This window comes from Capra hircus, chromosome 4 (assembly GCF_001704415.2).
Source record: "Capra hircus breed San Clemente chromosome 4, ASM170441v1, whole genome shotgun sequence".
NCBI classification, from domain to species: domain Eukaryota; kingdom Metazoa; phylum Chordata; class Mammalia; order Artiodactyla; family Bovidae; genus Capra; species Capra hircus.
This window is the reverse complement of record NC_030811.1, coordinates 107,652,837-107,674,232: the sequence shown is the minus strand read 5'-3', so window position 1 is coordinate 107,674,232 and position 21,396 is coordinate 107,652,837. Positions and strand designations below refer to the sequence as shown.

Genomic DNA, 21,396 nt, shown 5'->3' with positions numbered 1-21,396 from the left:
ATCACTATAATTATTTTTAAAAAGATTCTGTCAAAGGCATTTTGACTGATTTTCTAGTTGGATATATATCAGTTCCTTGAGTAAAGTATCAGAGTTCTTATCATCTTTTTCAGTTATTGCTTAATTATTCCTGTTCTGCAGGTGGTACAAAATGTACTCATTTTAAGAGGGAGAGTTGCAGAAAATCTGCACTAAGGTCAAAGTACATTGTTTAGTTTTCCCCCGTGATTAAAAAACCTCAGGCCTAAGGACAGATCTGCCGGCTGAAGTAGCCAATTCAGCAAAAGGAGGAGGAGGACTTTGCTTTCCAGTTGAGAGTCTCTACTATGGGTACTACTAAGGGAATCTTGGCAGAGTTCCATTCGTATTTACCTATGAACTCTGTCCTTCATTACATAAGAGGGCAAAACAGAAACACTTCCTTTATGACATCAGAGAAGTCTTTGCTAATGGCCATGCTCCATGCTTATGTAATATAAAGCAGTGCTAACAGTAGAGACAAGGCAGAAAGGATTGTTTTAAAAGAAGTTTATGTGGAAAGGGCGTTTTGTGCATCATGATACATTGCCCTTACTTTCACGTTATGCTGCATTTATACAACGTAAGTAAGATGGAGATTTGGCACTTATCTAGCTAATGTGATCAATGTTAATGGACAGTCTGGTTAATTTGGCTTTTAAAAGTAGATTCTTAGCAACAAAAAGTGAAATGCCCAGAGAGCTCTTAAAGGAAATTTGTTTAATTTTTAAGGTAAATTGCAGTTCCTGATTTTATTTTTCAATTACCTCCTGATGTTTTCAGTGGTATTGCTGCAATAATAACAGTTTATTCTTAAATAGTCCCTTGCATTCAATTAGTTCAAAGTAGACTCAGGTAGGTTATCAGTTTCCATCCAGCCTGATGAAATGAATTTGCGTTACAAACATTGGTAACTCTGCTACTTTTATTATCTTTTTTCTTCTCTAAATTCTAGGCATACTGATTTCTGATTTCTTTCAGAAATTTCATTTACTCTGTGTGTGTATGTGTTTACACTGAGGGATAAAATTCTAATTCGTTTTACTCTGAGCTAGACTTTTCTTTCACTATGGACTGTATTGCTTATTCTCATTAAAATGTTCACTCACTCATTTTAGGCAAATATTTATTAGACATATGCTAACTTTATACAAAGCACTGAACTCGGGTTTTGTTTGCTTCATAAGAAATTGCCAACATATGACCACTCTTGACCTATAAAAACTTCAATCTCATATGGTTTGATCTGGTATATAAGAGATGAGATGAGTATTAGGGAAAAAGTCTAAGGTGAAGAGGGAAGATCTTTTGGAGGTAGTGACATTTAGAATTTGGCTTGGCATTATTAGATTTCAAGAGAGATACAGCAAGAATGCTATTCCCGGAACACAAATGGGATGTACAAGAATATAGAGACTTCCCAGGAGGCGCCAGTGATAAAGAACCTGCCTGCTGATGCAGAAGACGTAAGAAACTCAGATTTGATTCCTGGATCAGGAAGATCCGCTGGAGGAGGGCATGGCAACCCGCTCCAGTATTCTTGCCTGGAGAAGCCCATGGACAGAGGAGCCTGGTGGGCTGCAGTCCATAGGGTCACGAGGAGTCGGACATGATGGAGCAACACTTTTCACTTTCACACAGTGTGTTCAGAGACTGACAAGTGGTTAAGTTGGCCTGATGCCTGAGTAGAGCGAGATACAAGCCTGAAAAGAAAACCCAGAGGAAGTTCATGTGGGCTTACACAAGTATTGGTCGAGGAGGCTGGGCTTTTCCTGTTGATAAATGTGAACTCATAGAAGGCTTCTTAGAAAAGGCATTAAATTATGGAGGCGAGACCCAGAATGAACCGGAGACGGAAGCTCGCAGAGGAAGGGAACGCAGGGGAGAGGTAGTGATGCTTCAGATGAGGGTCGACGAAGCTGGGAGATGTCAGTCCTGTGGAAGGACCGTGAGGCATGACTATACAGGCTGGATAGGAATCAATGGCGACTTTGTGCCTTTGAGAATGACGTGTGGGCAGATAGTGCTGCTTCTGTCAGGTGACGGTGACAGGAGGAGGCAGTGGTGCTGAGAAAAGATTCTGACTTCGGTGCAGAATAGAAAAGATAGAGGTGCAGGCAAATACGCCTACACGGAAAGGTCTAACTCAGAGTGGAAGTCGAGAATGTAGCATTGGAGATGAAAAGCAGCCTATAAGGATGGATGCCACCAAACCAAGGGAGGAAACATACAAAGAGGAAAGAATGCCAAGGATAGAAACCTGGTTAATAACGTTGCCGGGTGAAACGAGGGCTAGAGGAAAGAAAAAACATAAGGGAGACTTCCATTTCTGGGACTAAGGCTGATCAGTTTGCTGGGGCTAATACCTCACTGAGGTAGGTGGACTATGTCATATTTAAAGAATTCTTTTTGCTGAAAATTCTGGATCCAATAATACTCTTTTAAAATAGTAAAGGCTTAAAAGCTGATGATAGAGTAATTAATTATGAGGCCTAGGAGGAAAGTGGGGCCCCAGAGATTTGGTGCCTTCGCCTTGCGGGCCTTTGCCAGTTTCTGCAAACTTGAACTTTTTTTTTCTTGACTGTGCCAGATCTTAGTTGAGCATGCGGTATATTTTAGTTGTGGCGTGTATCTTTATTTGCTGCGGCATGCAGAGTTAGTTGCGGCATGTGAGATCTAGTTCCCCAACCACGGATCGAACCTGGGCTCTCTGCATTGGGAGCATGAAGTCTTTGCCAGCAGACCACTAGGAAAGTCCCTTGAACTTTGATTTTTGGCATCAAGTTCCAGGGCTTGCTCAATGGGATCTCAAACAATCCCTCCCCACATTAAGCTGGGACTCCAAAGGGCCAGGGGCTTCCGGGGTGGTGCTACTGGTAAAGAACCCACTTGCCAATGCAGGAGATATAAGAGATGTGAGTTAGATCCCTGGATTGGAAAGATACCCTGGAGGAGGGCATGGCAACCCACTCCAGTATTCTTGCCTGGAGAATCCCACAGAGGAGCCTGGTGGGCTAATGGTCCATAGGGTCACAGAGAATCGGACACAACTGAAGTGACTTAGCATGGATAGATGCACACCAAAGGGCCAGATCATTGTGGTAAGGGTAACAAGAGGTAAATTCATGCACAATGACCACCCAAAATAATCCCAAGTGTCGGTGTTGGTGGTAGCTACCCACCAGAGGGAAATAAAATCTTTCCCTTAGAAGTTATATTTACAAACTGATCTTTCTGCCAGTTTTGCAGTCTGCATTCATATCACTTAAGTAGTTCACAAAATATCAAGGCATGAATTTTATTTTAACCTAAATTGGTCTTAGGCTAGTAATACTGCTAACTATAATAAATGTAAATGCTTTCTGAAAGAAGGTACCTTCTTTCAAGGCTACAGATTCTCCCAACTAATGTTTCAAGGATAATATGCAGCCCACAGTCTAAAATCACAAAGCATATATAAAAAGCAAGTTATTATCCATGAGGAAAGTGAAAAAAAAAAAAAAACCAGCAACAGAAACTTAAGATAGCAAATGAGAATTATTAGCAAATAACTTACAGTAATTATGTTGTGTAAGTTTAAATGAATAAAGGAAAAGCTTGCAAGTACCTGCAGGGAGTAGGAAACTAAAAATTAGCATAGCAGATTTTTTAAAGAATCAAATATAACCTTTAGAAATGGAAATTACAATAACAGTTATTAACAACCAAATGGACACTCTTAAAACTCAACTACAGACAATGCAATTTAAAAGATCTGAAGAGAAACCTCACTAAAGAAGATATAAAGTGTTAAATAAATATGTGAAGAGATGCTCAACATATGTATGTTATTAAGAATTTTCAAATTAAAGCAATGAGATACTACTATATACCTATTGGAATGGGCAGAATTCCAGTCTAACAATACTAAATGCTTGTTGGCTCAGATGTGAAGCAACAGGAACTCTCATTTATTGCTGGCGAGAATGTGACAAATACAGCCAATCTGAAGACAGTTTGACAGTTTCTTACAAAGCTAACCATAGTCTTAACCATACAGTCCAGCAATTGCACTCCTAGGCATTTTCCTGAACGGGTTGAAAACTTATGTCCACACAAAACCTGTATGCAAATGTCTACAGCAGCTTTACCTATAATTGCCAAAACTTGGAGGTGAACACGATGTCCTTCAGTAGGTGAACAGAAAAAAATGTGGTATTTCCACACATTGGAATATTATTCAAGGTTAAAAAGAAATAGGCTCCTGTGTAGTGAAAAGACATGAAAGAATTTCAAATGCATATTGCAGCGTGAAGGAAGTACGTCTGAAATATGATATTTAGGGGAAAGCAAACTTGTAGAGACAGTAGAAACATCGGAGGTTGCCAGGGGTTCAGGGGTGGGGGCAGGGACAGATAAACAGGTGGAGCATAGGGGGTTTGGGGGCAGTGACACTATTCTGTATGCTACGTCTGTGGCAGATACAAGACAGCACGCACTTCTCAGAGCTCACAGATCTGCAGGACACGAAGGATGAGTCCACACTTTCACGAACTACGAAGTAATCACTCAAGCCCATAGCTTACATCAGGGTTCACTCTGGTGTACATTTTATGGATTTTGGAAAATGTTTAATGACATGTATTCACCATTATAGAGTCATGCAGAGTAGTTTCACTGCCCTAAAATTCCTCCATTCCATTCCTACCCATCCCCCCTCCCTGCTAATCCCTGGGAACCGCTGCTCCGTTCAGTCTCTGTAGTGTTTTTTTTCTTTTTCAGAACGTCGTCTAGTTGGAATCATAGTTCAGAGCCTTTGCAGATGGACTTCTTTCATTTAGTGAGATGCATTTAAGGTTCTTCCATATCTTCTCACAGCATAAAACTCATTTCTTCTTAACGCTGAATAGTATTCCATTGTACGAATGTATCAGCATACATTGATCCGTTTACCTACTGAAGGACATCTTGGTTGCTTCCAAGCCTTGGCAATTATGAATAAACCTACTATAAACATTCACGTGCAGGTTTTTGTGTGGACATAAATTTTTAACTCTTTTTTACTTCAGTCCTCCAATCATGTTGACTCTTTGTGACCCCATGGAATACAGCACACCAGGCCCCCCTGTGCCTCACCAGCTCCTGAAGTCTGCCCAAGTTCATGTCCATTGCATTGGTGATGCTATCCAACCATCTCCTCGCCCTGTAGGTAATTATTAAGGAGCATGATTGCTGTTTATATATTTTTATACAAATGTATATATTTAGAGTACGTTTAGTTTAGAAAGAAACTTGACAAACTGTCTTCCAAAGTCTGTTAATTCCTACCAGCAATAAATAAAGAGTTTCTGTTGTTCCATATGCTAGCCAGATGGGGGGTTTTGTGTGTGTGTGTTGGATTTTGGCCATTCTAATAGGAGTGCAGTAGTATCACACTGCGGTGTTAATTTGCAGTCCCCTCTTGACATACGTGAACTGTCAACTTCCAGTTGTTCAAGCTGGTTTTAGGAAAGGCAGAGGAACCAGACATCAAATTGCCAACATCCTCAGGATCATGGACAAAGCAAGAGAGTTCCAGAAAAACATCTATTTCTGCTTTATTGACTATGCCAAAGCCTTTGACTGTGTGGATCACAATAAACTGTGGAAAATTCTAAAAGAGATGGAAATACCAGACCACTTGACCTGCCTCCTGAGAAACCTAGATGCAGGTCAGGAAGCAACAGTTAGAACTGGACGTGGAACAACAGACTGGTTCCAAATAGGAAAAGGAGTATATCAAGGCTGTATACTGTCACCCTGCTTATTTAACTTCTATGCAGAGTACATCATGAGAAACGCTGAGCTGGAAGAAACACAAGCTGGAATCAAGATTGCCAGGAGAAATATCAATAACCTCAGATATGCAGATGACACCACCCTTATGGCAGAAAGTGAAGAGGAACTAAAAAACCTCTTGATGAAAGTGAAAGAGGAGAGTGAAAAAGTTGGCTTAAAACTCAACATTCAGAAAACGAAGATCATGGCATCTGGTCCCATCACCTCATGGGAAATAGATGGGGAAACAGTGGAAACAGTGTCAGACTTTATTTTGGGGGGCTCCAAAATCACTGCAGATGGTGACTGCAGCCATGAAATTAAAAGATGCTTACTCCTTGGAAGGAAAGTTATGACCAACCTAGACAGCATATTGAAAAGCAGAAACATTACTTTGCCAACAAAGGTCTGTCTAGTCAAGGCTATGGTTTTTCCCGTGGTCATGTATGGATGTGAGAGTTGGACTGTGAAGAAGGCTGAGTGCCGAAGAATTGATGCTGCTTTCGAACTGTGGTGTTGGAGAAGACTCTTGAGAGTCCCTTGAATTGCAAGGAGATCCAACCAGTCCATCCTAAAGGAAATCAGTCCTGGGTGTTCATTGGAAGGACTGATGCTGAAGCTGAAACTCCAATACTTTGGTCAGCTGATGCGAAGAGTTGACTCATTGGAAAAGACTCTGATGCTGGGAGGGATTGGGGGCAGGAGGAGAAGGGGATGACAGAGGATGAGATGGCTGGATGGCATCACTGACTCGATGGACATGAGTTTGGGTAAACTCCAGGAGTTGGTGATGGACAGGGAGGCCTGGCGTGCTGCAGTTCATGGGGTCGCAAAGAGTCGGACACGACTGAGCGACTGAACCGAACTGAACTTGACGTATACTGTGGAGTATCTTTCAGTTCAGTTCAGTTCAGTCGCTCAGTCGTGTCCGACTCTTTGCGACCCCATGAACTGCAGCACGCCAGGCCTCCCTGTCCATCACCAACTCCTGGAGTTTACCCAAACTCATGTCCATCGAGTCAGTGATGCCATCCAGCCATCTCATCCTCTGTCTCCCCCTTCTCCTACTGCCCCCAATCCCTCCCAGCATCAGAGTTTTTTCCAATGCATCAACTCTTCACATGAGGTGGCCAAAGTACTGGAGCTTCAGCTTTAGCATCATTCCTTCCAAAGAAATCCCAGGGTTGATCTCCTTCAGAATGGACTAGTTGGATCTCCTTGCAGTCCAAGGGACTCTCAAGAGTCTTCTCCAACACCACAGTTCAAAAGCATCAATTCTTCAGCACTCAGCCTTCTTCACAGTCCAACTCTCACATCCATACATGACCACGGGAAAAACCATAGCCTTGACCAGACGGACCTTAGTTGGCAAAGTAATGCCTCTGCTTTTGAATATGCTATCTAGGTTGGTCATAACTTTTCTTTTAATTTCATGGCTGCAGTCACCATCTGCAGTGATTTTGGAGCCCCCAAAAATAAAGTCTGACACTGTTTCCACTGTTTCCCCATCTATTTCCCATGAAGTGATGGGACCAGATGCCATGATCTTCGTTTTCTGAATGTTGAGCTTTAAGGCAACTTTTTCACTCTCCTCTTTCACTTTCATCAAGAGGCTTTTTAGCTCCTCTTCACTTTCTGCCATAAGGGTGGTATCATCTGCATATCTGAGGTTATTGATATTTCTCCTGGCAATCTTGATTCCAGCTTGTGTTTCTTCCAGTCCAGCATTTCTCATGATGTACTCTGCATATAATTTAAATAAGCAGGGTGACAATATATTATATTATGGGTATTTGTCATCTGAATATCTTCTTTGGTGAGGTCTCAGTTTGGGTTTTTTCCCCATTTTAAAGCCAGGTTGTTCATTTTCTCGTTGTTGAATTGTAAGAGTTCTTTATATATTTTGGATAAGTCTTTTGTCAGATGGTAAAGAATCTGCCTGCATTGCAGGAGACCTGGGTTTGATCCCTGGGTTGGGAAGATCTCCTGGAGAAGGGAATGACTACCCACTCCTGTATTCTTGCCTGGAGATTTCCATGGACAGAGGAGCCTGGCTGGCTACATACAGTCCATGGGGTCCCTGAGTCGGACATGACTGAACAACAAACACTTTCATCAAATATGTATTTTACAAATATTTTCTCCCAGTCTATAGATTGCCTTCTCATTTTCTTGGCAGTATCTTTTGCAGAGAAGTGTTTTTTTCATTAAATTTAATGAAATCCAATTATCAATTGTCTCTTTCATGAACTGTACCTTTGGTGTTGTATCTAAAAGGATGTCATCACACCCAAGGTCATCTACATTTTCTCTTCTGTTATCTTCTGGGAGTTTCTAACATACTTATTATTGGGCTTCAATTGGGATAGGAAAGAGAGAACAGACTAGAGGCACTTGGGGATGCAGAGGGGGAATGGCTAAGAGCTTTTCAAAAACAGAGGTGGGGAAAAAAGCTACTGGAAGAACAGAACCCCTGACTATGCATCCACCAAAACTCATGTCCGTGCAGGATTTAGGAGTGGAAAATGAGAAGCTAAATTGTAGGGATTGTTTTTCTCTTTTCCTATTGCTTATTGAGAATGAAAGAATTTCAACAGCTGGTCAGAGATTCATTCACTTTCTTTGTGGGTGTTAAGAGAAACTACACTGGGGAAGAGAAAAAGGCAGGTTAATCCAGTCTAATCTCTTTGTCAACTGAAACTCCAGATAAATAGACTAATAATATTTGCTAAAGGGAAGGGCTCTTATCATAGAATGCCTTAGCACGATGTCCTTGCTAAGGGTTACTTAATAAGTAAACCCAGAATCTATCGATCTATGATGCAAGGTTCCCTGAAGAGTCTCACACAAGTTATATAACTCTTCTGACGTATAAAATGAAGGTATTTCATAACTTAAGCACTCTTCATGCTCTGTGAAGTAAGCCTGCGAAACATTATCTGAAATGTCATCTATTATTCTAGATCAGAGAGAACATATCTGCTGTGGGGTGAAAGGACCCATGGAGCCACCTTTGCTGCCCCAGACTTCTGTTGGCTCTGCCCATGCCTCTTGGTTGCCCGTATCCTCCAACTATCAATAAAGTTTGTTATTGCAGAAGCATCCTTCAAATGAGTCTGATTTGACAACCTGATCTAGAGTATTAGCCCACTCATATCAATAAAATCAATTAAAAATCTGTAAAAAGAGTTTTCAAATTTAATGGATGGTGCAGTATAATGCTTTATTCTATTGAGTCCTGGGAATAGACTAAGGTAAAATGAAATAGGCAGCACATTATTGGCCCTTAGAAATTATTCTGCAACAGACTAGGATCAGTGAATATCTGTATTACCTCTGCTATAAACCAGTCTATGTGTGTGTGTGTGCTCAGTTGCTGCAGTCATGTCTGACTCTTTGCAACCCTATGGCCCACAGCCTGCCAGACTCCTCTGTCCATGGGATTCTCCAGCCAAGAACACTGGAGTGGGTTGCCATTTCCTCCTCCAGAGGATCTTCCAGACCCAGAGATCACCCCTCATCTTCTGCATCACAGGCAGGTTCTTTACCTGCTGAGCCATCAAGGAAGCCCAAATCAATATATTCCATATAACAACTTAAGAAAATACCCTAGAAAATGATTGTAAGAACATATGCCAAAATATTGTTAGTAGTTATATGTGGGTAGTACCATATGGGGTAATACTCACTTTTTTATTTTATCTATATTCCAAAATATTTTGTAATTTCAGGTATATTTGCTATTTTAAATCATAAAAGAGAAACTTTAAAAACTATAATCAGTCTTTTATGATGCATATTTACTGTAACTATGTTACAAAGATAATCAACAAAAAGACTGAACAGAAATACACCATATGTTACCTAAGAGTTTCTTGAAATTGTTGGGTTTGTTCATAATTTTCAGCATTTCTAAAATTTCTATAATGAGGATGAATTATCTGTAATCAAAATAAAAGCTAATTTTTATGGGAGTGTGCACTATGAAATAGATTTGAACAGAGTATTTCTCCCTTCCTTTCTGTCCTTTTCAACCCAAGTATTCCTATAAAATAACAGTTAATGTTTAATAGGCATAGAAAAAGTTCAACACTTATAGATTTTAGCATTAAGAATGAATTCCTCAGAGTCACCAAGGTCCTTTTGTTCCTATCAGATTCTCTAAAAATGCTATTGATTCTATAATTTCATACATAGTTAAGTAATCCTACCTATATGTATTGGAACTAGAGATCAAATTGCCAAAAGAGTTCCAGAAAAACATCTATTTCTGCTTTATTGACTATGCCAAAGCCTTTGACTGTGTGGATCACAATAAACTGTGGAAAATTCTAAAAGAGATGGGAATACCAGACCACCTGACCTGCCTCTTGAGAAACCTATATGCAGGCCAGGAAGCAACAGTTAGAACTGGACGTGGAACAACAGACTGGTTCCAAATAGGAAAAGGAGTATATCAAGGCTGTATATTGTCACCCTGCTTCTTTAACTTATATGCAGAGTACATCCTGAGAAACTCTGGACTAGAAGAAACACAAGCTGGAATCAAGATTGCCAGGAGAAATATCAATAACCTCAGATATGCAGATGACACCACCCTTATGGAAGAAAGTGAAGAGGAACTAAAAAGCTTCTTGATGAAAGTGAAAGAGGAGAGTTGGCTTAAAGCTCAACATTCAGAAAACGAAGATCATGGCATCTGGTCCCTTCAGTTCATGGCAAATAGATGGGGAAACAGTAGAAACAGTGTCAGACTTTATTTTGGGGGGCTCCAAAATCACTGCAGATGGTGATTGTAGTCATGAAATTAAAAGACACTCCTTGGAAGGAAAGTTATGACCAACCTAGATAGCATATTCAAAAGCAGAGACATTACTTTGCCAACTAAGGTCCGTCTAGTCAAGGCTATGGTTTTTCCAGTAGTCATGTATGGATGTGAGAGTTGGACTGTGAAGAAAGCAACAACTGTCGGAGCAGGGGCAGGATTTAGGGGCTGGATAACAATGAGCAAGACCAACACAATTCCTGATACGACTGAATCTTAACATTTTAGTTAGAGAGGGAAGAATTAGATGAAGGTAATCAAAGGTAACAGACTTCCAGTTTTAAGTAAGTACTTATTGTTGTCCCATCGCTAAGCTGTCTCCAGCTCTTTGTGACCCCATGGACTGCAGCACGCCAGGCTTTCTTGTCCTTCACTATCTCCTGGAGTTTGCTCAAACTCATGTCCATTGAGTCAATGATGCCATTCAACCATCTCATCTTCTGTCTAACCCTTCTCCTCCTGCCTTCAATCTTTCCCAGCATCAGGATTTTTTTCAATGAGTCAGTTCTTCATATGAGGTGGCCAAAGTATTGGAGCTTCAGCCCCAGCATCAGTCCTTCCAATGAATATTGAGGGTTGATTTCCCTTAGGATTGACTGCTTTGATCTCCTCACTGTCCAAAGGAATATCAAGAGTCTTCTCCAACGTCATAATTTGAAAGCATCAATTCTTCAGTGCTCAGCCATTTTTATCACTACTGAAAAAAACCATAGCTTTGACTATATGGACATTTATGGTCAAAGTGATATCTCTGCTTTTTAATATGTTGTCTAGGTGTGTCACTGCTTTTCTTCCAAGGAGCGAGCGTCTTTTAATTTCATGGCTGCAGTCACCATCCACAGTGATTTTGGAGCCCCCCAAAATAAAGTCTCTCACTGTTTCCATTGTTTCTCCATCTATTTGCCATGGAGTGATGGGAGCAGATGCCATGATCTTAGTTTTTTGAATGCTGAGTTTTAAGCTAGCTTTTTCACTCTCCTCTTTCACCTTCATCAAGAGGGTCTTTAGTTTCTCTTCACTTTCTTCCATCACAGTGGTATCATCTGCATATCTGAGGTTGTTAATATTTCTCCCGGCCATCTTGATTTCAGCTTGTGCTTCATCCAGCCCAGCATTTCTCATAATGTACTCTACATATAAATTAAATAAGCAGTGTGACAGAATACAACCTTGATGTATTCCTTTCCCAGTTTTGAACCAGTCCATTGTTCCATGTAAGGTTCTAACTATTATTTTTTGACCTGCATACAGGTTTCTCAGAAGACAGGTAAGGTGGTCTGGTATTCCCATCTCTTTAGGAACTTTCCACAGCTTGTTGTGATCCACACAGTCAAAGACTTTATCATAGTCAATGAAGCAGAAGTAAATGTTTTTCTGGAATTCTCTTGCTTTTTCTATGATCCAACAGGTGTTGGCAATTTGATCTTTGGTTCCTCTGACTTCTCTAAATCCAGCTTGTACATCTGGAAGTTCTTGGTTCACATACTGTTGAAGTCTAGCATGAAGGATTTTGTGCATTACCTTGCTAGCATGTGAAATGAGCACAATTGTATGGTAGTTTGAACATTCTTTGGCTTTGCCCTTCTTTGGGATTGGAATGAAAACTGACCTTTTCCAGTCCTGTGACGACTGCTGAGTTTTCCACATTTGCTGGCATACTTGAGTATAGCATAAGAAAGTACTCGGGATGTAATATACAACTTAATAAAGATAATTAATACTTTCATATATGTTATATATGAAAGTTACTAAGAGACTAAATCCTAAGAGTTCTCATCACGAGGAAAAATTTCTTTTTTATTTCTTTAACGTTAAATTGATATGAGATGATGAATGTTTACTAAACCTATTGTGGTATTCATTTCATGATGTATGTAAGTCAGATCATTATGGCATCCACCTTAAAGTTATACAGTGATGTATGCCAATTATATCTCAATAGAACTGGGGGAAATAAAGGAAAATAATAAGAAAGAAATAATCACAAAGTTAAGGATATATTTATAATGTGTGATGATGACTATGAAGGGCCTTATGGAAAAGAGTACAGGAGAACCTGTCATAACCTGGAAAGTCCAGGAAAGCTTCTTTGGAAACGACATTTAACGGAGGCTGGGGGTATGAGTAGGGGGCAGAGAGAATGTCTCAGTCAGAAGGAAGATGGGAGAAAGTCCTGAGGGAGGAAACTGTGTGGAAAGAAGGCAGAACCATGGGAAGCTAGAGAAGCTGAACCAGTTAAGTGAAGGAGCCAGGAATGGAGGAGAGTCCAAATGTCCAGGAACTTACGGATAGAATTTTTATCCAACAGCAATACAATTCATTCAAGGATGCTGATCAGGGGAATCACCCTCCTGGAGAAATAAATAAAAATAAATGCCATCTTCATATCAGAGTTGAAGCACTAGGTCCCATCTCTTTGAGGACCTAACTGTATGCGGTCTGAACAAACATCAGGCATGAAGTGCGCATCTGTGGAATTAAGTACTTTTTATAATATGATGGTTAAGACTTCAGGCTTTGAAATCAGACTGTCCTGCACCTGCCACATCCTTAATGTGTGACTCTAGATGAGCTTCTAAATATGTGCGATGGGAATAATAGTTTGTTGTTGTGAGAGCTAAATGAATAATGCATATAAAATGTGAACACAGTGCTCAGTACATTATAAGTGATCAAAAATAATAGCTATTATTTCCTGACTCACTGCCATAGGAAAAGAATAAAATCATCACACAGTGGACCTTAATGCTCCTTACATAAGCTAATGCTGGATGTGTTTTTAGGGAACTAAATTGTACTCAGTGTTTCCAGAGTAATGAGCCAAATACATTAACTGTTCTGAAAACAGATGAAGCCTGACTATTTTGACTAAATATAGAGATAATTAGAGTCTACACTCTATCTGTTGATAGGCCTTAGAGAAACATAATGAGAATCATCATGCTATAATAGAATAATATGCAAGGCTAAAACAAATCAGAAATTTCACAACACTGATGAAAAACAACTAATTTTATTGATGTCACAAATACATTATTAGCTGAGTCTTCTCACGATCTTATGATGTTTGTTTCATGTTGTAACAGCTTTCTAATAGTGTAATCAATTATGGTCTTTCTGTTGTTTAGTAAAATTATCAAGTGTCAGATAAAACTCTTTTTCTGTGGTTGTATAATATGCTTTGGAAGCACTCATTCTTTGACGTAACTGAGTATATAGATGAAAGGTCCTTACAAGTACTCTTTATTCAAAGCCAGAGAACTATTTTCTATAGGATATGTATTGACTATTTTGCCTGGTGTCAAACCCTGACTACAAATTTGCATTCTGTTAATGGAGTAATTCATGTTACCAGGAAAGGGCCGATACTATTGGATAATACACATGCAAATAAATACACAATACCAATGTGTTCCGTGGAAAGGAGGAAAGGACAAGCTACAAAATAATGGACTCTGTCCAGCCTCAGGAAAGGGAACCAGATTAAATGTTAGAATTGTAGGACTCCTGTTCATTCTCAGCAGCCTGGAAAGAACTGATAGGACTTAATTAAGGCTATCTTCATTTTATACTTTAGGTTTTAGAATCAGACTGCAGTCCAGATTCAGGAAGACCAAACCACAACTGGAATGAGTAAAACACATGAATCAGGTGAGCTGCTTTAGGGCTAAGCTTGGAAACATTAGTAAAAGGAGTATAGTGCGGGTTTGCAAATATCACTGATTATAACCAGTCCACAGTTGATTTGCTACTGATCTTTCATGAAATGAGGAAGAGAAAGACATATAGTGAGATTTTCATAGGATAAATTCTTTCAGTTAAATTCAGCTTAGTCGCTCGGTCATGTCCGACTCCTTGCAACCCCATGGACTGCAACCTGTCAGGCTTCCCTATCCATCACCAACTCCTGGAGCTTGCTCAAGGAGTCCCTTGAGTCAGTGATGCCATCCAACCAACTAAACCTTTGCTGTCACCTTCTCCTCCTGCCTTCAATCTTTCCCAGCATCACGGTCTTTTCAGATGAGTCAGTTCTTCCCATCAGGTGGTCAAAGTATTAGAGTTTCAGCTTCAGCATCAGTCCTTCCAATAAATATTCAGGACTGATTTCTTTTAGGATTGATGGGTTTGATCTCCTTGCAGTCCAAGGGACTCTCAAGAGTCTACTCCAGCACCACAGTTCAAGAGCATCAATTCTTCAGCACTCAACTTTCCTTATGGTTCAACTCTCACATCCATACATGGCTACTGGAAAAACCATAGCTTTGAATAGCTGGACCTTTGTTGACAAAGTAATGTCTCTGCTTTTAAATATGCTGTCTAATATGTTGGTCATAACTTTCCTTCCAAGGAGCACGCGTCTTTTAATTTCATGACTGCAGTCACCATCTGCAGTGATTTTGAGTCCCCCAAAATAAAGTCTGTCACTGTTTCCATTGTTTCCCCATCTATTTGCCATGAAGTGAAGGGACTAGATGCCATGATCTTCATTTTCTGAATGTTGAAATTTAAGCCAACTTTTTCGCTCTCCTCTTTCACCTTCACCTAGAGGCTTTTTAGTTCCTCTTTGCTTTCTGCATAAGGGCGATGCCATCTGCATATCTGAGGATATTTCTCCTGGCAATCTTGATTCCAGCTTGTGCTTCATCCAGCCCGGCATTTCATGTGATGTACTCAGCATAGAAGTTAAATAAGCAGGGTGACAAAATACAGCCTTGACGTACTCCTTTCCCAATTTGGAAACAGTCTGTTGTTCCATGTCCAGTTCTAACAGTTGCTTCTTGACTGGCATACATATTTCTCAGGAGGCAGGTAAGGTGGTCTGGTATTCCCATCTCTTAAAGAATTTTCCACAGTTTATTGTGATCCACACAGTCAAAGGCTTTGGCATAATCAATAAAGCAAAAATAGATGTTTTTCTGTAATTCTCTTGTTTTTTCAATGATCCAACAGATGTTGGCAATTTGATCTCTGGTTCCTCTGCCTTTTCTAAATCCAGCTTGAACATCTGGAAGTTCAGGGTTCATGTACTGTTGAAGCCTTGCTTGGAGAATTTTGAGTATTACTTTGATAGTATGTGAGATGGAATGCAACTGTGAGGTAGATTGAATATTCTTCAGCATTAACTTTCTTTGGGATTGGCATGAAAGCTGACCTTTTTCAGCCCTGTGGCCACTGCTAAGTTTTCCAAATTTACTGGCATTTTGATGGCAGCACTTTCACAGCATCATCTTTTAGGATTTGAGATAGCTCAACTGGAATTCCATCACCTCCACTAGCTTTGTTTGTTGTGATGCTTCCTTCCTAAGGCTCACTTAACTTTGCCTTCCAGAATGTCTGGCTCTAGGTGAGTGATCACATCATCATGGTTTTCTGGGTTATGAAGATCTTTTTTGTATTGTACTTCTGTGTATTCTTGCCACTTCTTCTTAATACCTTCAGCTTCTGCTAGATCCAGACCATTTCTGTCCTTTATTGCCCATCTTTGCATGAAATGTTCTCTTGGTATCTCTAATTTTCTTGAAGAGATCTCTAGTCTTTCCCATTCCTTGTTTACCATCACCCTGCTTATTTAACTTCTATGCAGAGTACATCATGAGAAATACTGGGCTGAATGAAGCACAAGCTGGAATCAAGATTGCTGGGAGAAATATCAATAACTTCAGATATGCAGATGACACCACCCTTATGGCAGAAAGTGAAGAACAAAGGAGCCTCTTGATGAAAGTAAAAGAGGAGAGTGAAAAAGTTGGCTTAAAGCTCAACTTTCAGAAAACTAAGATCATCACATCCAGGCCCATCACTTCATGGCAAATAGGTGGGGAAAGAGTGACAGACTATTTTGGGGGGCTCCAAAATCACTGCACATGACAGTTGCAGCCATGAAATTAAAAGACCCTTGCTCCTTGGAAGGAAAGTTATGACCAACCTAGACAGCATATTCAAAAGCAGAGACATTACTTTGCCAACAAACCCATCTATTCAAAGCTATGGATTTTCCAGTAGCCATGTATGGATGTGGGAGTTGAACCATAAAGAAATTTGAGCACTGAAGAATTGATGCTCTTGAACTGTGGTGTTGGAGTAGACTCCTGAGAGTCCCTTGGACTTCAAGGAGATCAAACCCGTCAATCCTAAAGGAAATCAGTTCTGAATAGTCATTGGAAGGACTGATGCTGAAGCTCAAACTCCAATACTTTGACCACCTGATGTGAAGAGCTGACTCATTAGAAAAGACCATGATGCTGGGAAAGATTTAAGGCAGGATGAGATGGAGATGACAGAGGACGAGATGGTTGGATCACATCACTGACTCAGTGGACATAAGTTTGCATAAACTCCGGGAGATGGTGATGGACAGGGAGGCCTGATGGGTTGCAGTCCATGTGGTCGCAAAGAGTCGGACATGACTGAGTGACTGAACTGAACTGATTCTATTGTTTTTCTCTATTTGTTTGCACTGATCAGTTCGGAAGGCTTTCTTATCTCTCATTGCTATTCTTTAGAACTCTGCATTCAGATAGGTATATCTTCCCTTTTCTCCTTTGCCTTTAGCTTCTCTTCTTTTCTCAGCTATTTAAGGCCTCATTAGACAATCATTTTGCTATTTTGCATTTCTTTTTCATGGGTATGATCTTGATCACTGCTTCCTACACTATGTCACGAACCTCCGTCCATAGTTCTTCAGGTACTCCGTCTATCAGACCTAATCCCTTGAATCTATTTTTCACTTCCACTGTATAATCATAGGGATTTGATTTAGATAAATTCTTTAGTGGGGATTGTTCTGAATTTGTCCTTCTCTTTCTTACATAGCATAATTGTAGCAGATGATTTTTTTTTTAATTAATGGTCTTGGTGAGACAAAATTTGATAAGATTATATCAGTCTGCAAAATATCTAAATTATATATTTATTTAATCTGTGAAATGTAAAAGTCTAGTGTATGCGTGTTCAGTCATTTCCAACTCTTTGTGACACCATGGATTGCCCAGCTCCTCTGTGCATGGAATTTTTCCCAGGAAGAATACTGAAGCAGGTTGCCATTTCCTCCTCCAAGGAATCTTTCTGACCCAGAGATGCAACCTGCATCATCTCTTAGTCTCCTGAATTGGCAGGCGAATTCTTTACCACTGAGCCATTGGGGAAGACCAAACCTCTAGTTCCACTGGTATTGAGATCATGCCTCCAAAATGGTCAGGAAGATGGGAAGTCAAACGGCCTGCTAAGCCAATGTCTGGAAACTCAAAAAGTCAGATTGTTAAAATATATACATTGAAAGCAGTAAAGGTTGGAACGTGGAGGCTCTAGTTCAATTCAGGCCGGCAGGCTCAGGAGAGGAGAACTTGCAAAACATTTAATACACATTTCAGGACCATTTATTTAGAACAGACCCTGGCTCTAGTGCTTGCGGAGGGCCCTGGGGCGACATACCAGGAGCAAATCTTTACTGTGAAGAGGGGGAGATGTGAGTTGCAAAGTGTGGGGAAACAAAAAAGGGGCTAAGTGACCAGGGCCCTTGGGACCCTCAGGACAGTTGCATTTTACCCACTAGTGTGTGCATGTATGTGTGTGTATGTTAGTTGCTCAGTCATGTCTAACTCTTTGCTGCCCCATATACTGTAGCCCACCAGGCTCCTCTGTCCATGGAGTTCTCCAGGCAAGAAAACTGGAGTGGGTTGCCTTTCCCTTCTCCAGGGAATCTTCTCAACCCAGAGACTGAACCCAGGTCTTCCACATTGCAGGCAGATTCTTTACCATCTGAGCCACTAGGGCAGCACACCCACTAGTGCAGAAGTCTTCATATTTTAGCAACTGGTGGCCTTATGTTGGGCTTCCCTGATAGCTCAGAGGTTAAAGTGTCTGCCTGGAATGCAGGAAACCCGGGTTCGATCCCTGGGTTGGGAAGATCCCCTGGAGAAGGAAATGGCAACCCACTCCAGTACTCTTGCCTGGAGAATCCCATGGAGGGAGGAACCTGGTGGGCTATGGGGTTGCAAAGAGTCGGACACGACTGAGCAACTTTGGCTGAATATCATCCATAAGTATTTAGAATGGAGCTAAATCCCTTAAAAACCAGCAAGGGAATGCCAGAGGGCTTTCATAAGCAGGCCCTAGTATTTGGTATCAGCTTCTTTCCCAGACAGTTTTGTGAATTAATCCTTAATGGTGAGCCTTACTTGTTTCCAAAGGAAGGTCTGTCTGGAGTTTGCATTAATTTCTGTTCTGGAGGATATCATAGAAGTCAGTTTGATTCCATAATATTAGCCCTGTTCTTGGAAGGATTAACCTAACCATGGATCTAAACCCCCAGACAGACTCTACCTTTGGATATTATGAAGAAAGGTCAGTTTTCCCATTCTCTGTCCTCTCCAGGTACTAAGCACAGTAGGTTTGACCTCATGGTTAATAACAATTTTTTTTTCAATGAATCTTGTTTTTCTTTATTTTTAGAGGAAAAAAGGAAGGCACAGGAGAATATGATCTGTCCCAGAACCATTGGAATATAGCAAGACAATAAAGAAACTCCAGGGCCTCCGATGCCCTATGTTCACACTGCCCCCAGTCAAGATTATTTGTATATTTAACTCCTTCTCACTTTTGCCAAAACTGTTCACCCTAAAGGATTCCGCTTTGAAATAAATCACTATAATTATTCAACTCATGTCCTGAGAAAGATGTCCTGCTCTGTACCAGTAGAATAGCATTCTAGAAATAGTACTTATAATCTTTAAAATGGGAGTCAATAATACTAAATTTACAATCAAATCTCAGATGGTCCTTTATTGCTCTGTGATTTGTTGGGTTGGAAACATTCATGGTCTCTTCAAGGAATTATAATGTAGTTATAATACAGTTTAATATCCTCAGATAATATCAGTGTGTTATAATTAAAATGCATTATTAGAGAATCTCTATTTGCTTTTGCTATATTTAACATTTTTAATTTGCAACATATTGCTATCTCTAATTGCTCTTTACTGTATGAGATGAATGAAAATAATACTTGTGTACATCATCCTTTTTTTAAAAGGGAAGGAATGGAAATTCAGACAAATTGTTTAGATTACATAAAAGAAAGGAGAAAACTGGCTGTGAGAGACTTCTGCTTCTGACAATAAGGTAACACTAGAAACCCTGAAAAACCCTAGACATGTTCAGTTCAGTTCAGTTCAGTCGCTCAGTCATGTCTGACTCTTTGTGACCCCATAAATTGCAGCACGCCAGGCCTCCCTGTCCATCACCAGCTCTTGAAGTTCACTCAGACTCACGTCCATCGAGTCAGTGATGCCATCTAGCCATCTCATCCTCTGTCGTCCCCTTCTCCTGCTGCCCCCAATCCTTCCCAGCATCAGTCTTTTCCAATGAGGCAACTCTTCGCATGAGGTGGCCAAAGTACTGGAGTTTCAGCTTTAGCATCATTCCCTCCAAAGAAATCCCAGGGCTGATCTCCTTCAGAATGGACTGGTTGGATCTCCTTGCAGTCCAAGGGACTCTCAAGAGTCTTCTCCAACACCACAGTTCAAACACATCAATTCTTCAGCGCTCAGCTTTCTTCACAGTCCAACTCTCACATCCATACATGACCACTGGAAAAACCATAGCCTTGACTAGACGGATCTTTGTTGGCAAAGTAATGCCTCTGCTTTTGAATATGCTCTCTAGGTTGGTCATAACTTTTCTTCCAAGGAGTAGGCGTCTTTTAATATCATGGCTGCAATCACCATCTGCAGTGATTTTGGAGCCCAAAAAAATAGTCTGACACTGTTTCCACTGTTTCCCCATTTATTTCCCATGAAGTGATGGGACCTGATGCCATGATCTTAGTTTTCTGAATGTTGAGCTTTAAGCCGAATTTTTAGCTTTCCTCTTTCACTTTCACTTCACTTTCTCTTCACTTTCTGCCATAAGGGTGGTGTCATCTGCATATCTGAGAATATTGATATTTCTCCCAGCAATCTTGATTCCAGCTTGTGTTTCTTCCAATACAGCGTTTCTCATAATGTACTCTGCATAGAAGTTAAATAAGCAGGGTGACAACATACAGCCTTGACGTACTCCTTTTCCTATTTGGAACCAGTCTGTTGTTCCATGTCCAGTTCTAACTGTTGCTTCCTGACCTGCATACAGATTTCTCAAGAGACAGGTTAGGTGGTCTGGTATTCCCATCTCTTTCAGAATTTTCCACAGTTTATTGTGATCCACACAGTCAAAGGCTTTAGCATAGTTAGAGCGTGAATTCGAAAAAAGCAGATAAAATCCCTAGGCTCCTGATATGTAGTGGAAACAGAAAACTAGAGCACTAAGGAGTTCTCTGAGCTGATGGTGCCACAGGGTGTGGGCTGAGTGAGAGCCTTGCTCTTGGTAAACTAGAAGTTGGGCTTCAACATCCACATGGGGACAGCAGACAAAAGATTAAATGTTTGTGTCTCCCTCAAATTCATATATTGGAGCCCTAACTCCCCAAAATTGGCCTGCAAACAGGAGACCTTGGTTTGATTCCTACGTCGGGAAGATCCCCTGAAGAAGGAAATGGCAACCCACTCCAGTATTCTTGCCTGGAGAATCCCATGGAGGGAGGAACCTGGTGGGCTACAGTCCATGGGGTCGCAAGAGTCAGACACGACTTAGCGACTAAACCACCACCAGCTAGCTCCCTCAGTAAGATGGTATTTGGAGATGGAGTATTTGGAGGTATGAAAACTCAGCAGTGGCCATAGGACTGGAAAAGGACACTTTTCATTCCAATCCCAAAGAAA

The 21,396-nt window shown here is 40.6% G+C and overlaps 1 long non-coding RNA gene across 1 annotated transcript; it reads left to right on the top strand.

Annotated features, from left to right (window-relative positions):
* On the top strand, positions 494-19,275 carry LOC102190292. The gene is made up of 3 exons (XR_309938.3): positions 494-601; positions 14,217-14,290; positions 19,091-19,275. It is a non-coding gene; the product is annotated as an uncharacterized LOC102190292 (long non-coding RNA).